The sequence below is a fragment of the Mus pahari genome, chromosome 15, assembly GCF_900095145.1.
Source record: "Mus pahari chromosome 15, PAHARI_EIJ_v1.1, whole genome shotgun sequence".
In the NCBI taxonomy this organism is placed as follows: domain Eukaryota; kingdom Metazoa; phylum Chordata; class Mammalia; order Rodentia; family Muridae; genus Mus; species Mus pahari.
Genome location: NC_034604.1, coordinates 78,319,032 through 78,337,234, shown reverse-complemented (window position 1 = coordinate 78,337,234; position 18,203 = coordinate 78,319,032).

Below are 18,203 nucleotides of genomic sequence, written 5' to 3'. Positions count from 1 at the left end.
TNCGCACCACGATGTACAACGTCCACAAGCAGTACAGATGGTTATGAGCCACCATGTGGTTGCTGGGATTTGAACTCCGGACCTTCGGAAGAGCAGTCGGGTGCTCTTACCCACTGAGCCATCTCACCAGCCCTCACATGTGATTTTTAAAAATCCCCAAGAGGTCATTTATTTACTATCTCTGTGATGACAGAATGAGTGTGAGTCTGTGTGGAACAAGGCTGAGTGCCTATCATTTTGTATATAAAGAGTGGGACTTTATTCTAGATTATCCTGAATATGCATATTTCACATTTATTATACTAGAGGTCAGACATTTTTGCAACTTTTGATTCTAAAACTAAGTCTGCTTTACAAAGCCAACAAGACGTCAGCTAAATAAAACAGGAATTTTCAGTGTAGTTGCACTGTACAGTTAGTTCATTACATCGGTCTTTGGGATGGATGATGTGGCTTTGCTGTAGCAGGCTAGGGCCTTAAAGATGCACAGGTGTCCTTTTTTCAGTTTGCAATGTACATATCAAGAAACTTCAGGATGGAGAATGGCTACTAATTTTTTAAAGAGTGTGCTAAACACATTGCCAATGTTATTTTTAAAACACATGCAGATTTTTATCGTTTTATTTTGCATACACTTTAAACACCCTTTTAGTTGTTATTACTATTTGAAGAAAATGTTCCTTCTTTAAACTCTAAGAAAAAAATGTTATTTAAAGTCATACCCATCCTTTAGATGAATTCCTAGCTTTTGTTTTGTAGAATGAATTAAATATTCACACAAAACTACTTGTGATAGTACATATCAATAATCCTATTCCCTCAGCGTCAAGCCAGAAAAGTAACAGTATGAAGGGAATCCTGAGTTGTGGAACAAAACCCTGTATTTAAAATAGCAACAAGATGGGAAGTTAGTATCCATACGTAAGTTTTAAGCTCATTATAACTTTACCAGTGCTAAAAATATCACCTGATACATGCCATGAGAAGCTTAGTGACCATGAAGAATTCATCTGGAAACTTTCAGAAGCACAGCACAAGAATAAACCACATTAGCCTTTGTATCAAGTAGTCTAACTCTTAATTCTGGATACAGTACCTCAAAGATCTGTGAAAATGGATAAAAAAATCCAAATTTCTAAGCCTTGAGATTGTTGTTAATATTAAAAATCAGAAATAAAAATTGCTAATTCATAAAATTTTGATAAATTTATGTAAGATCATAACAGTACTTAGGGCTACACAGGACTTCAAAATTCTTTCCTCATTTTCCAAAATATTTGCACTCAGTAAATCTTCCAGTACTTTTTTGAGGTAGATATCTTGTTTTTCTACTATTTACAAGTGAAAAAATTAAAATACAGAAAAGATAAATTAGTAACAGAGGTGCCTATTTTGATCCTAACTTCAGAGGCCATGACCTTGAACACCATATTATGTTGTTTGGCAAGGACCAGCAGTCTCCATTAATCCAGACTCCTGAGATCTCTCAAACACTGGACCACCAAACAGACAGCATACACTAGCAGATATGCCCCCCCCAACACACATACAGTAGAGGACTGCTGGATCTGTGTTCATTCAGAGAGGATGCACCTAACCCTTCAGAGACTGGAGGCCCCGGGGAGTTTAGAGGTCAGGTGGGGGCATCCACATGGGGATGGGGTGGAGTGGGGAGGAGGCGTGGGATGTGGAGCAGTCAGAGAATGGATGGGGAGCAGGGAATAGAATATGGAATGTAAAAAAATAAATTAAAAATAAAATTAAAAAAAGAAAAATAGTTGATCACTGATGTTGAAGATAGAGACAAGTCTGTTAGAGACCTTGAAATGGTATTGAGATTTTTTTTAAAAAAAGAATATCAGAGAAGCCAGAAAGTGATGATTTGAAATATTTATTTGCACACTTAGTGGGTGAATTTTGATGTTCATTTTAGAGACATATAATTATAACCCTAGCTTAAAATAACTATTTTTCAAAAGTTAGTCATTTTCTTTACCAATTTCTCTCTTCATTAAGTGACATGTCTGAGCAGTTAAGATATAAATAAAACCTATCATAATTTGTTCAACTACATGGAAATAAATCTAATCATCAATATATTACAAACTGTAGGAAATGTACTTGCTTTCAGAGTTCATAAGTATAGTGCATGTATTTTATACAAGAAAATTATTAATGAAACTTAAAGTTTAACATTTCTTATTCTTAAGACAAGCATTTTTATTTAATTTGATACTATAAACCTAATGGCACTGACAAGACTATAAACTATTCCTGCATATGATTTGACGTTTCTCTCTCAGAATATAGTAAATTTTGATATTTTCTAAATATATTATGTTCATATGCATGTTTCATATTTATGTAGATGTATTTGGGTCCACACATGTGTGTGCAAGTGCACTCAGAGGCTAGAAGAGTCTATCAGATCCCCTAGAACTGGAGATAAATGTGTTTGTGAGCCACCTGATTCCAAACATGGGACCTGAACTTCAGTAATCTGAAAAGGCAGAGTGATTTATTAAACTGTTGGACCATATCTCCAACCTAGGAATTTTCTTTTTACAAAAATATAAGAAAGGTTTTTAGTATTCTCCACATTTGATAATCATATTATCCTAGACAAATCACTCAATCATAAGGCACAGATGGAATATTGTTTTCTACTGACTAGGGACTCTCAGTGATTTATTGTCTGGTAAGTTTTGTTTTGTTTTAATTTAAAGAAAGAAAGATGATTGTGCCAATCATAGAAATGTATTTACTTACAAGAGACATAAAGTTGCCTTGTTTTTCTCATTTACCCTGGGGACAGACACGGAATATATGTAATTGAGAAGTTGTGTGCTGATTTTTAGTTTTCTGCATGAGAGGTAATTTACAGATAAGCTCACTGCTGAGAAAGGACCAACTTCTCTAACATAATATGAATCTTAGAAACCAAACTGCTCATAAATGCACCTGCTACACTTAATAAGCCAGATTGCAGTCACAAAAGAAGTAAACTACAGTCACAAAAACTTGGGATATAGAGCCAGAAATATTATGAGTTCAAGGAAAAGCCAGCAATCAAGTAGGAGACCTGTCTCAAACAATCAAGCAGCATTTCTAAATATAGAATTTTGTGATACTAATTGAAAGAAGATTCCTGGATTCTAGAAACTTCATCTTAATGGAGTTATTATCTCAAGGACTCAAGAAGTTACATATTATCAGCAAATAATGTAAACTTAACATACGATACTGAGTGTAAAGATTTCTTTCAGTTCCTGATGCATCATGGGGGAACATGAACGCTAATGGCTATAGTAATATATAGTGCTGATTTCTGTGACAGATGGATATTTACATACTAGCCATCCTAATGTTGCAAGATCCAGAATCTTATCCCAAAGTTGAGCTGACTGTTCTCCACTGGACAGCCCATAAAGAAGCTAATCTTCCTCTCCAAGTCATTAGTTTCCAGTCGCTCTATCACATAGGGTGGGACCTCCAGGAAAATTTACCCTTTGACTTTAACATACCCATCGATACAGCCATATTTTCAGTCTTGGGTTTGCAGCCATTTGTAAAAACTACCATATTATACAAGACCCGTGGTATTCTGGACTCTTGCAATCTTTTTGCCCTCTTTTTTGTGATGTTCCTTGAGCCACAGATTCTGGTGTACCCTGTTCACTTTTATTTGTGAGATGAATTCTTACAGAACAAAATGAGCAGCTCTAATTAACGTCACTGCGAATAAGACCTTGTCACAGTTATCTACTGGCAAAATACCATGTGACAGACACATTCGGGACAGGCCATGGATCTCAGAGAGAATTGCGACTGCAAATTGGATCTTCTTCCTGGAATGTTCGTCGAAATCCTTCCCTCTATCCATCTCTTTCTTGGACTGCTTTTCATATCAAAACTAAACGAAAGTGGTGCTCAGAGTTTATAGAGTAAGATTCTAAGCACGAACTCAGTCGCTGCCTCTAAAATGATCCTACTGAACACGGTAAAACATCAGTTTCTAACAATTGATATTGATTTTGAGTAGCGTTCATGAAGATGCAAGATTATTTCCAAATGCTCATTTAAATACAAATGAGAAATGTTTCTTAAAAGTTTCCATCTTCTAAAACCTTGGCAATAGATATCCAACTGATGACAAATTGTGAAATTTCAGCTATTAGAATTACCTACTTATATTTAGCAACAAGCAACAACTATACTTTTCTATACTATTGTGTGATACTGTTTGATAATGAAACTTAGAATAATAGTGCAGTATTTTAATAATGCATTCTTCCTCCTGGCCCCTTTTTTCCCATCAATAATCACTCTGAGACCAGTTAGTCATTATTAAATGCCTAGGCCATAAGCATTGACTCATTCCCTGATGAGCTCGTAACTTATTTAACCCATTTAAACTGTCTACCCTATAGTCAGTTACCTCTCCTTCAGTCCTGGTCTGCTTCTTTGTCTTTTGTAGCTCTCCCTATGTCTCTCTTTTATCGCTTACTATTACCCAGAATCCTCTCCCTTCCTGCCAGTGTACCACCTCCTTTTTCCTGCCTCAGCTCATTTGCCTTCAGCTTTGTTATTAACAGGCAATGTTTATAAGAGATTCTCTCTACAAAATACTAAAGCTCATCATAGGGAAGGACTTTTAGGGTGTGACTCAGATACAGTACCGCCATAAGATGACAACGTTGTGGTGCTAGGTAGTCTTAAAGGAAGTTGAGAGGGTTCATTTTCTCTTCACTTGCAGGCAGAAATGAAGTTCATGAGGATACATCGTGAGAAGGCAGACCTCTACAAGCCAGAAGAAAAGCCATCTTAAGAAACTCAATATGAGAAAACAAGTTCCCGTCACCTCGCTCAGTCTTTCGCAACCAGTCTCAGCACCCTCAGCTAAGGAACACCATCAGCAGGCACTACAGTGACCACGCCCCCCACGGCCTAAATGATGCAACATTCTTATTGGTTTCATTCTAAGATGGGCTACACTGAGTATTTAAAATACATTTTACACAATTGCGATTCCTCTTGGATACAGTGGGAAAAAATTCTAATGACACTTGTTCCTAAAATGTGCAAAATAACATTGGATTCATCTGCAGCTTTATATACACTTATCATTTTCCAACAGGAACACTCCTCACTTTTTAAAATAAAGGAAATCTTTTAGAATGGTTGTTGGAGAGTTATAAGATTCCTTGGATATCTCTCCTTTAGTTAAAAAATAAAAAACTCCTATTTACCAGCTGTCAATAAATCAAGAACTGAAGAAAATATGTGCAGTAGAATAACTTTCCAAACTTCCCCCAAAGCATCATTGTCTTCATTTTCATTGAAACAGAACATGTGACAGTCCCAGAAGCAGAAGATCCTTCCTGAGGACATGCAGCCAATCCCTTGAGTTTCAGATTCCATCAGCAGTAATCTCAGTTCTCTCTGGTCTGGCATGCGTCATGCCCTGTGCAAGCAAAGGAATGGGGGCCTTGCTTGGGCATTCCATCCTTAGTATGGCTTTCGTTTCATTTCTCTGACAGTCTTCTCATTTTCCAGAATATAAAAACCCAAATAGAATTTGACTTCAGTTTAAGAGCTTGACAGTTAGTTACACTTAAATGCTTAAGGAAAATAAGGGTGTAGTTAAAGCTGTCAGGAAGAGGTGGGGATTGTCAGCAAAGAGCAGCTAGTGACAGGGTCAAGATCGGTGCTTGTAACCTTCCTCTCCCTGCTTTGCATGTCTTTGTGAGCAAAGAAAGGAAACTTTCATGTTGAGAGGGCACGTGAAGATTTGAAATAAGGCAATAGAGTTTGTAATGTATGTTCATAATTAGAAAACCTGCTTAGTTCTATTCCCAGGTTTAATAGCTTCTCGGAGAGTATGAATACGTTAAGTGAGCATTTAATATTCCTTTGATATGTGAATTCATGTGAAGCTTTGTATTATATAATTAAAAATGCCTTTGATGTGAAGATCTTGGATTTAACTTAGCAAATTAAGTATTGAACAACTGATCTCCAGGTTTATTCATGTGGCAATCAATGCTGACACTGGCTTGTGAGCCAGCACAGAGCAATTACGTTACCTCCACTTTAAGTGTACTGTGTGTCATCTGAGAGAGGAGCGCAGAGTGATCAGAAATCTCAGAGTTATCTTATTATGTTCACTATATTTCAACCTATACATGTCAAGGCTGTCATATAAGGAAGTATACTCATAGACTCAGAATGCAGGACAGGAGCATTCAGCAAACATACAATACCAGAAAAATGTAAATATCTTCAAAGGACATCTTTCTTAGAAGTGGAGATAAGGTATAAACCCATCTGCTTACATAATTGTGAAAAGTGTAACTCATTTTGTTGAGAATTGACTCCTTTCATTTCTTATGTTCAATAATACACAAGGTCAGCAGCTCTCCTGTGTGCTGGTCTGTCGGAATAACACCATGGCATGCGGGTTGACTCTCTCTGCCAAACATGCACAGATGCACTTTTAGGAACTTCACTACACAGACACATGTGCACACACACACACACACACACACACACACACACACACGATGTTATGTAGAGATAGAAATGCATATACTAAAAGTAACTTGCAACGTGTTTAACTGAAATGAATCTACATAGTAATTCAGTGGATTATTGCAAACCTATCTAGCTTGTTGCCACCTAAAATGGCACAAGAGAGCATTAAGATGTGGAAAGCCCATGAGACATACCTGGCACTGCTGTGCAGTCTAACATTAGGTAAACATTGGGAGAACCCAATATGTGAAAACATCAGAGGCATAAGGAATGTGATGTCACATGCATGTGCTGGTAACTTCTTGTCAGCATGGGAAAGGGAGCCTCAAATGACTAACTGCCTCCATCAGACTGATATGGGAGCATATCTGTAGGCATAATTTTGATTTATTGATATTGGAGGCCCCAACTTACTATGGGCACTCCACTCATAGACATGTAGTCCTGGATTGTATCCGAAAGCAAGCTGAGCAAGCCACTGAGAACAAGCAAAGGAGTTACATTACTCCATAGCCTCTGCTCCAGTTCTTACCTCTTAAGTACCTGCCTTCAGTTCTTGACTTGGTTTCCTCCATAATGAACTATCACCTGTAAGTCAAATGATGCATTCTTCTCAAGTTACTTTTGGTCATGTCATCCCAGCAAAAGACAGTCACTAGGACAAGATTTATGTGTTCTAATTTGTATAAGTATAATTTTAATATTTATGAAAGATAAAAGTATATCCATACACAAGTAAATCTTCTGGATTTATACTCTTTAAGTGTCTCTAGTAGAACTGAAAGTTCTCATTGACCATTTATGTGGTTTTAGAAAGAAGCAGTATTAACAGTAACATAAGTGACCTGAGGTTTAGTAAATATTATCTAGAAAATAAACTTTCATTTTGCACTAAATGAGAAATTTACTGATTCTAAAAGAAAATATCACAACTCTACCACCTTTTACTGACATGCATATATCAGGAAAATAGCACCTGTGGCCTGTACTATATAGAAGTATAAGTGTGGGTCTTTTATTATTATTTAAAGATGAGATCTAAGAGCACATTAATATCTTCTTGTGGTGTGTGTGTGTGTGTGTGTGTGTGTGTGTGTGTGTGTGCTTGTGTTTGGGGTATGTGTGTGTTATAGGCTATGTGTTTTGGGGTACTTGTGGAGGTTAGAAGAGGTCATTGAATACATTGGAGATGAATTTACAGGTGGTTGTGAACCACTGAATGTGGGTACTGGGATCCAAACTGTGGTCCAATAGAATATCAGGACATGCTCTGACCTACAGAATCATTGCTACAGCTCACAGTTACTCCCTTTTTATGACAGAAAACCTGGAGGGTATATATCAAGTAAATACAACCCCACTGCATTATTTACACATTAGCATCTTCTTAACAGCATTTTAAATATTTCTCGTGAACCTGATTATCTGTTCCTTCTGTGTAGAGTTGTCTGCTGATGTGTAGGTGAGCACTGTATTTTGTGTCTTATGTAGAGGGGTGAATAAGCACTATCTTCTTTCACATCTCCTCATTCTTGAGTGGAAGTCAGAGTCTTATAAATAGGTGCTGTATGAGAGTCTTTGCCAAAATCAGGTTTTCTCTATCGGTGGTGTAAGGATAGGAAATTTTGTTCAATAGTCAACACATGATACTTGGCACTGTAGGGAGATCCAGCTTCACAGAAAACTCTTGTTCTCTAACCAAAACTTAAATACAAACCCACAGAGTTGCAAAGCGTCATTTGTTTTACTAGATAACATGATAATTACTTGATAAATAACATTCTCCTAGCATAAGGATAGACGAGTCTTCAGGTTTATCTACTTCATCAGAATGACCACTGCTCTAGGCATAGTACTGTCCTTGATTATACTGTCAGGACACCGTATACCCTGTGAGGAGGCTATCAGGACACAATACACTCCTTGAGGAGACTGTCAGGTCACAGGACATCCATGATGAGACTCTCAGAAGAGAGTGTTCTAGAAGTTTGACGAGTTCATATGAACCCAACAGAAGAGGAGCAGCATGCACTGTCTCAGAGGCTGGTTCTCTTCCCTAAGAAGATGCAGAGTTTGTAAAGCAAAACTCACTATGTCTTATTAGGGTTTTGCTGACATTGGCTGACTTAAGATACTGGAAACATCAAGTCATTGGTTAACTTCTCCCATGGCTTTAGAGATTTCTAATAACACTGAAAGAAAAGGGACCAAAATAATATAGAATGAAGGAGAAACAGACAGGGAGACAGGAAGAGGATGAAGGTGACAGAGCGGGGTGAGGAGAGGAACAGGGGGAGGGATAGGGAGAGGGAAAGCTGGAGGAAGAATTAGAGAGAGGGTGGGGAAAAAAGAAGAAGAGAGAGAAGATGGTGAGAGAAGAGTAGGAGAGAAAGGGAGAGAAAGAATTAACTTTTAGTTCTTGTTTCAATAAAATAATGGATTTACAAATATTTTCATAGTGATTTTCATAATACTATATATTATTTTCTCATCCATATGCTGATATTTAAAATATATATCCAGTATAGTGTACTTTTAAATTAAAACAAAATGTAAAATACGGGTACTAGTGTTGAGGAAATAGTAGATCACACCTTGCTACAATTTCTTTCTTTTCTTTTCTTTTTTCTATTTTCACTAACCATAGATGATAGATAGATAGATAGATAGATAGATAGATAGATAGATAGATAGATAGATAGATAGATATTTTCTTTATTTACATTTATTATCCCCTTTCCTAGTTTCCCCTCCGAAAATACCCTATCCTCCCCCTCTCTCCTCCCCTTGCTTCCCAGCCCACCCATTCCTGCTTCCTGGCCCTAGCATCTCCTATACTGGGCATAGAACCTTCACAAGACCAAGGGCCTCTCCTCCGGTTGATGACCAACAATTCTTAATCATGTTTTGTCCCCATGAGTGAGTGAAAACACAGCTGGTATAAAAAATGACTTGAATGGGGTTTGCTGATATTAAATATACACACCTCACAGACTCATAAAGCAATGCTTGAAATTTTTATCCAAATCCTGATGCTCAAAGAGGAGCACAAAATAAAAAAGTGTATCACCATATTGTTACGAATGCCTCAGAATATGCACAGTAAATCACCTTTGTCCTAACATGACTTTTGAGCCTGAAAAAACGAGCAAATTCAGCAGTATTTTGAATTCTGTAAAGTTCATTTCTGATGACAACTGTCCCGTGCTCTTTAAAAAGTTAGGTCTTAAGAGATTTAGACTTAAAACATGTCTGCCTAACTAGGAACTACAGAATCCTTTTATATGAGAAATTAGTCTAAAGAAATGTGATTTTTCAAGGTTTTTATGATAAATATAATGAGATATTGGCCATCATTAGTGAATTGCTTCATATTCTTTAAGTTATAACACACACACACACTCACACACACACACACACATACACACACATAAGGGTAGAGAAACACTTTTCTGTTCTGAAAGAAATGATTCAGAAGCCTTTAAGAGGTCCTGAGTCAGTGTCTTAGTCAGGGTTTCTATTCCTGCACAAACATCATGACCAAGAAGCAAGTTGGGGAGGAAAGGGTTTATTCAGCTTGCATTTCCATACTACTGTTGATCACCAAAGGATGCAGGACCGGAACTCAAGCAGGTCAGAAAGCAGGAGCTGATGGAGAGGCCATGGAAGGATGTTCTTTACTGGCTTGCCTCCACTGGCTTGCTCAGCCTGCTCTCTTATAGAACCCAAGACAACCAGCCCAGAGATGGCACCACCCACAAGAGAACCTCCCCCCTTGATCACTAATTGAGAAAATGCCTTACAGCTGGATCTCATGGAGGCATTTCCCCAACTGAAGCTCCTTTCTCTGTGATAACTCCAGCTGTGTCAAGTTGACACAAAACTAGCCAGTACAGTCAGTCTACCTCTCTGTTTCTGTCTCTGTCCTTTATCTCCTACTCTCTCCTTCCTTCTCTCTCCTTCTTTCCCTCTCCCTTCCTCTCTTTACCTCCTTCCTCCACTTTATCCACTCTTCTCTCTTTCCCCTCTCTCCACTTCCATCACATTCCCCCTCTCCTATCCTTTCTATACAAATTATCAAGTAGCATTTATAGATGGCAAATTAATTTTACATTTTCTTTCCTTTCTTATCAGGGGCTTGAAAATTTGAAAAGCAAAAGAGAATTCAGCAATTGATGATTTACTTCTGTTAAGAAAAATATAATTGAATAATAAGAGATTTTATTGTTGGCATGTATTAGCATTTGAATCCCTACAATTTGCATTTAAAACATGCAAATTGTCTCAAGTCACATTTTCTCATACCATGTTTTACCTTCCTTTCTAATGAGAATAGAAACTTGATAGAATGCAGAGTGTTATGTCTAAAATAAGTTGTAATTTCACAGATTTATTTTATAAAAGCTACAACTGACTAAGCCAAATATTTTTTTTATCACTTGGGACATAACAGAAAGAATTGTTGATCCTCTTCTCAGGCTCAGTGTGGTACTGAGCACACGTGTGGCATGTAATGAATGCATGTGCTGTGGTACAGCTTGATAGAGGCTGACATTGAAATCCACAGGAAGGACACAGAAATTCTTCTGAGGAAGAGTCATGGAGCTTGGATGAGGTTATTTAAAGGTGGGGAATCTGCGCTGTGATTTTTCAGCTGGTACCGGAGTCTTGGATGCTTGTTGGGAAAACTGCTCTAAGAAAATAGAGCAAGACTGTGGAACATTGGAGAACTTAAAATCCTGTTAATTAAGACACAGTAATAATGTGCACATCCGGTCAAGCAGGCCTCTTAGATATCAAAGTGTGAATACTTGTGTCTTCTTGGAAGGAGATGGCTAGGCATTTAAAAAATCTCATGGGACTGAGTGACATCTTTCACTGTGATGTCAAAATACAGCCTTATTGAGTTCTGAGAAGTTTTTTGGAAGAAAACAACACTGAATTAGTAAAGTATATTGGATGTTTCAACAGTTAAAATAAGAAAGTACTACGAGGAGAATAAAGGAGGGAAAAGGAGTCAGAGGGGAAGAATTCCAAGAATGTTTGAAAACTTAATGTGGTTTCCAGGAGAGAACTGTATATTTGAGACCTGACTAAGATGTTCAGTTAGAGGAAGGCAGACAATATAAACTTGGTGCTGAGAGCACACTCTATGTAATAGCAGAAATGTTGGGTGTGCTGGACACTGCCAATGCTGATAGGCAAGTGTTCCTCAAAGTTTATGACCTTCTTAATACTCCTCAATAGAGGGAATGCATTTGGAGAAGTCGCAAATGGAAGTCTCACTTTAGTTTCCCTCCTGATCTCGTAGGTGTGAGCCTGACCTACCATCACTATCACACCGCAGAGTGTCTAAGTGTTGTTCTTACACACCCGCTCCAACTCACAGCAGTGTCTAAGTGTTGTTCTTACACACCCGCTCCAACTCACAGCAGTGTCTAANGCTCCAACTCACAGCAGTGTCTAAGTGTTGTTCTTACACACCCGCTCCAACTCACAGGCACCTAGTGTCTTCAACTGTCTCTTGAGGCATGGAAAGAATTTTCTAAGTAGTTTACTCAGGTTAACCTACTCTTGTACAAATTTTGGTGAATTCTATTATTGATGGTTATTTCTTGAGAAATTAAAGGAAACACAATTCAATTGGCAAATGATAGATAAGGTAATTTTTGCTAAAATTCTAGTATATAGCTAGAAAGTATAACTTGAATGATGCCATTGTTCTAAAAATTACTAGTTAGTTCAAAATTAGTTTAAGGCATTTTTTTTATTAAAAGAGAAAATTAAAATGAAATTAAGGCCAAATGTGTTGAATTCTAGTAGTAAGATATGGCCATCCACTGATACTTGAACTAACTGAAAAACTTAAAATCACATTCATTGTGATAAGCTTTCCAAAAAAGAACACTCTGATAAATTTTCATACACTGAATACATTTTAATCATTTTTGCAATGTCTTCATTAATAGTAACAGAAGTAACTAAATCTTCCAAATGTCTACATATTTTAAGAGGTATTTTACTATATAATATTTTATGTGAAAAGAATTTAAATTAGCAATAACACAAAGCATTAATGAAAACTTTATTAAAAATATTACCGCAGGGCGTGGTAGCACATGCCTTTAATCCCAGCATTCCGGAGACAGAGGCAGGCAGATTCTGTGTTCGAGGCCAGCCTGGTCTAGAAAGTGAGATACAGGACAGCCAGGGTTATACAGAGAAACCCTGTCTCAAAAAACCAAATAAATAAATAAATAAATAAATAAATAAATAAATAAATAAATATAAAATATTACCTTAAGACAATTAATACAAAAACATTCAGTGAAGAAAATAGGGCAAACATACAGAAATGGTGGTAAAGAAAGCTAGATTATTTATTTTCTTAGCATGGGTGATGATAGATATCTAGTTGTCATGTTCTTTAGTTTCTGTGAATGAGAAATATAATTAACTCATTTCAAGTTAAATTATACTTTAATTATCTAATGATTTCTAAATTAAAATTGAGTAGTCACTTTCAGCCACAGATCATTGTTAATAAAGCAATTGTCACTGGAAATGCTATTTTGTATCTTCTTTGAATAAACAGATACTCTAGGTATCAGCAATATCTACTACCAGTGTCCATCCTGGGAGTGAGGAGGCAGTCATGTCTGATATCAACATTTGTTATAAGTGGGACATCTCTTTGGCATGGGGAGATTATTCTGAATCTCACAGGAGGGTCACCTTTAATCATCTAAACATCAGTGTCTCTCTATGAAAGAGGCAAAAACCAGAGTGTAAGATGAAAAGATGCGCAAACAGAAGCAGAAATCAGAACCAGGTGTGCTCAGTGGCTTCAAAGATAGACAAAGGGCCACAGCTGCAGAAGCTGGGCCCACTGGGAACTTAGAGAAGGAGACCCTCTAAACGAATAATCCCCAGTGACATCTTAATTTAAAAAAAATCAATTAAGTAACTAAATTCTAATTGTCTGTCTCTAGTCATTACGAACTGTTGATGCTTTCTGCACTTAGTTTGAAGACTTGCATCCAAATCCTCTCATTTTATTCAATGCCCAAGTTAGATATCAAGTTCTGTGTTCCTCTCAAAGACATCAGACTCTAAAAACAATAAATACACTTTTCTCCAGATTTTATAATTCATCATTCCTCTTGAATTATATCTGAGTTTACAGGCTAGTGCACAGATATGTGGCTTGACATATATATCACTTTTCCACTTACTTTGAGATGTAGATATTATTCAATATATTTAATGTGTTATCTAAGAAAATGAATCTGATTTTGAATATTAGTTTTGTTTGTAAATGTAGTTCTAAGGGAACATTTAAAAATTGCCTTAGAATTCCATGTTGAGTTTCAGAGAATCAAGTATGTCATAAAAATAAATTCCTGTATAACATCAAGACAGTGTTCTCCCCGGGTTATAAAGTAATAAATGTGGGTCATTTTAAATCACAGAAAATGTGCTTATTTGTTGTCAAAGAAATAGACTAATGCCCCTCCTCTTTCATCTTGCCTGAGGTATGAACTATGTAATTTGCTCATGAAATGGCTGATTTGGAGGTGGCTGCAATCTGTTCAGAATATGAATGAAAAGAGCAAAGGTCTCCAGGAGGACTTCCAACTTTTTCCATATTTGCTGGTCCTTGGATTTAGCATTCTATCTTCCCATCCTACAGATTAAACTGTGTTTTCCAGTATGGCACTCTTAGTATAGCCTGATTTGGATTTCAGGAGGGTTTTTAAAAGAAGTATCTTTAAAAAGACGATGTAAAAATTCCTCCTGGCAATGGGTGATGGGTGTCATTTTTGGAACTGCAAAAATCCTGGCACTCTGTGTTGTCAGGATACCAGCAGTCCAGTGAACACCTAACAAGCATCAGTCGCGGTGGCTTGATCCAGCAGAAACAGCAAGGCTCTACCAATTTATCTTAGGTCTGCAGAAGCAGCCAGAAGCAGCTGGAATGCCACAAGAAGTTCTTGGTGAGTTTCTCTCTGTGAAATGAAAACCAGTGAAGACCAGTGAAGCACAGTCTAGCACTGCCAGAAATTTTGTGGGATTCTGAAGGGAAATGAAATTTAAAATGAATTTTAAGGCCTGGGATTCATGCAACTTATGTCCAGAGAAATAGTTGTTTGTAAGCTTGGAAGCCTGAGGTGAAGAGCACAGTGAGACAAGCCTGGCACGCCCAGGCAGGCCACTGTTGGAACATTCCTGGGACTGAACCAAATGTTCCGCTAACCTGCCCCTCAGGTCTCCTAGCATTCCTGCCTTTGCACGTACCATCCTCCAAATGTGTACATTTAAATGAACCAATCACATGTAACCGCGCAAATTCTCCCCACCCCCAGACCCTTACCCTATAAAGACCTCAAGCTCTTGGGCCTGGTTGTCGATTTCTTGTTCTCCTGCGTGAGATATGAATCGGCCCAGAGCTCTGCCATTAAACTACCTCATGTTTTTACATCAAGATGGTTTAATCGTGGTTTTTGGGCATCGCCTTCTCGAGACTAAATTGGGGAGGGCTCCCCACGAAAGTCTTACATTTCCATTTATATCCTTTCTAAACATCACATGCCCTCTCAAGTATCTGTTTTCATCCAAACATCATATGCCTTCCCACAAGACGGCTTCCAGAAAAACATCACACAACACACCTGAGTTGTTAAAGAAACCAGAAATTTCCACTTCAGCAACCCAGTCACCTTCATTAGCTTCAGAAGCAGCCAACCATTTGATTCACTAACTATTCACTAACTAAGCTAGCTCAGTCAGTCAACAGGGTCTCAAGCGAGGGAGTGAGGGTTGAATAAGAAGAAAAACTTTTAGAGAAGATTATAACGTGACTTCAGCCCATACTAAGGCTGAAGCAGCTTTATTTCTCTCCAGCCTACTTAGATCAAAGACAAAGTAATCAAGCAAAGTAGTAAGTGAAAGGCTCACACAAGGTAATAAGTCAAGTAGTGAGCAAAGACATCACACAAGGCAGGAATTCAGCAAAATAGTGAACAAAGCCCCATTGTCACTGTTTCTAACATTCTTTTTTATTATTATTATTTTATTAGATATTTTCTTCATTTACATTTCAAATGCTATCCCTAATGTCCCCTATACCCTCCCCCTACCCTGCTCCCCTATCCACCCACTCCCACTTCTTGGCCCTGGCGTTCCCCTGTATGGGGCATATAAAGTTTGCAAGACCAAGGGGCCTTTCTTCCCAACGATGGCTAACTAGGCCATCTTCTGCTGTATATGCAGCTAGAGACACGAGCTCTGGGGGTACTGATTAGTTCATATTGTTGGAACAACAATATGTTTCTAATATTCTTATCTGAGCCTACTTCCTTATCCGAGCCTGTTGACAAATGCCAAATTTCTAGAAGAAGCACCAAAAGTTCTCAACATACTCTGTTCATGGGCTTCCAGCCACCAGTACTGAGATCTCTTTAGGTCCCTTTTATGTTGGGATGGCAACAATCTTTTGCACCACCATGCCCAGCTCTGGGATGGCAACTCTTAGTAATGGCAGCTGATAGGACTTGTTAGTTTTTGACTCTCTGCGGTTTCTCTTCATTTTCAGAACCCAATAAACTCCTTCCTTTTCCAGGCTATAGATGACTTGTGATAAAGGAGTTTCCCATAGACTGATTTCTCTCATCTTAGCTAAAACTACTTACTCATATTTATGGCTTCTAAACTTCTCAGAGAAAACACACAACTGCTTGTGTTTCTCAATGTCTCACACTAAGTTCTGCTTAAAGTTGGCTTTATTTATTACCAATAAATATTTTCATGTAGATACTCTTTTATTGTTAGTAATATATACCAAAGAAACATTTATATTTCTGTAGGTATAAATTTCTTAATGTTCAATTTTTGTTTATGATATGGTCCATTCATATCATATTCATTCTCATTCTCTCTCTCTCTCTCTCTCTCTCTCTCTCTCTCTCTCTCTCTCTCATCAAAATTAGGCATTCCAAATACAAATACTAATTCCTTTGTCATCCTGCCTGATGTTAGAGTATGAAGTCATTTAAAATTTATAATATATAATTTTCCTTGCCTAAAGGTTAGCACAAATATAAATTCCCTGATTAATAATGTATTATATCAACTGTATTTCAACTATACCTAATAGGATTTCTTCAATTAAAGTAGATTGTATTTATAAAACTACATAGGCATCAACCAAGTTAAAATTTCTTTTCAAATTTTCTTCAAGTACATAAATATAGTGTATGACAATGAAATTCTGTATAACAGTATCATGATTACAGGAATATTGATGTAGACACAACTTTAAGTACAAGATCATTGAGTAGCCTTTTGCATGAAAATGACACTGATTAGTCAATCAAGAAATGTTTATACATGATACACATGGAAAGCAAGAATTCTAAAAGTCACTTTAGAATTTTTAGCAATAATTTTCTTAGCCTGTTACTCTTTCATATGATAATAAATGGCATGTATCTTTTATGGTTAGATAGCTCTGGAAAATATGGCTGGTGCACAGTTTTGCTAAAGTGTAAATAGTGTTCTGTGCTTTACGTGACAACACCATTTTTCTCTCTTACTTTGAGATAATATCACAGAATATGATTGATAGGATGACAGAAATAATCAGATGGAGACATTTGTAACCCACATCAAAGCAGTAATTCTCTCGGTACAAGATAATTCTGCAGAATTGTTTTCACACAAATGCTGCTAATTTTCTGCTTTTGTGTGTTTACTAGACAAAGTTGAGCTGAATATGAAAAGCATTATTAGCTTGGTATGAGTCACATGCACTAAAATGTCACTTAAAATTAGCAAGGAAGGTGTTCAGATTGAAGAAGATTGACATATGCCAATCAAGAGCAGATTGCAGAAGCAGGAAAGCATAGTCTTGTGGAGAAACTATTAATGGGCTGAAGAGAACAGTTTGCCTTCAGAAGGCCAATAATCAGCTTTGATTGTCTTAATTTTATCCTGAGCATGACTGATGTTAGAAGATTTGCAGCACTGTCAAAACACCGGTAAGCCAAATAGTTAAACATTTGTTACTATTGACATAATGTAAGATAGAAAGACAAAAACAGAGGCCCAGCTCAGCAAGACACTTCATTAATCAGGCCTTTTCTGCTAAGATGGGAAATAGGAGCCGTGACTGTATTCTGTTTTAACTGTACTCAGGAAATGTTTGACTATAGATTTTGTATGGGTAATATAACAAGTATGTGTCTGCATGTTTCAGGGAGACAAGTGGGATAACACTTGGAAAAGAATTTGACTTAAGATCCACAGAACTGTCTATCACATTTATGACAATGTCTAGATAGGTGATTTGACTCCCAGGCCAGACACTCAATATGGAAAATTTTAAAGATTTTATTAGCATTTATTAATTGTATGAAACTGTGGGCTTTATTTAGGTATTGTATCTTAAGTATATCATATACTTTTCCCGTGTTCACCCTGAACCACCTTCTTGTCCTCTGTCTTCTTCTATTGGTCATTTTCCTCTTCCTATATAGACTTACCTTCTGTCCTTACAGAATAAACAGATAGATGGATGATAAATGATAGAGAGAAAAATACCTAGTCATAAGTATATATACTCCAGGTAGACAGGTAGAGGATAGATCATAGAAATAGATAGATAGATA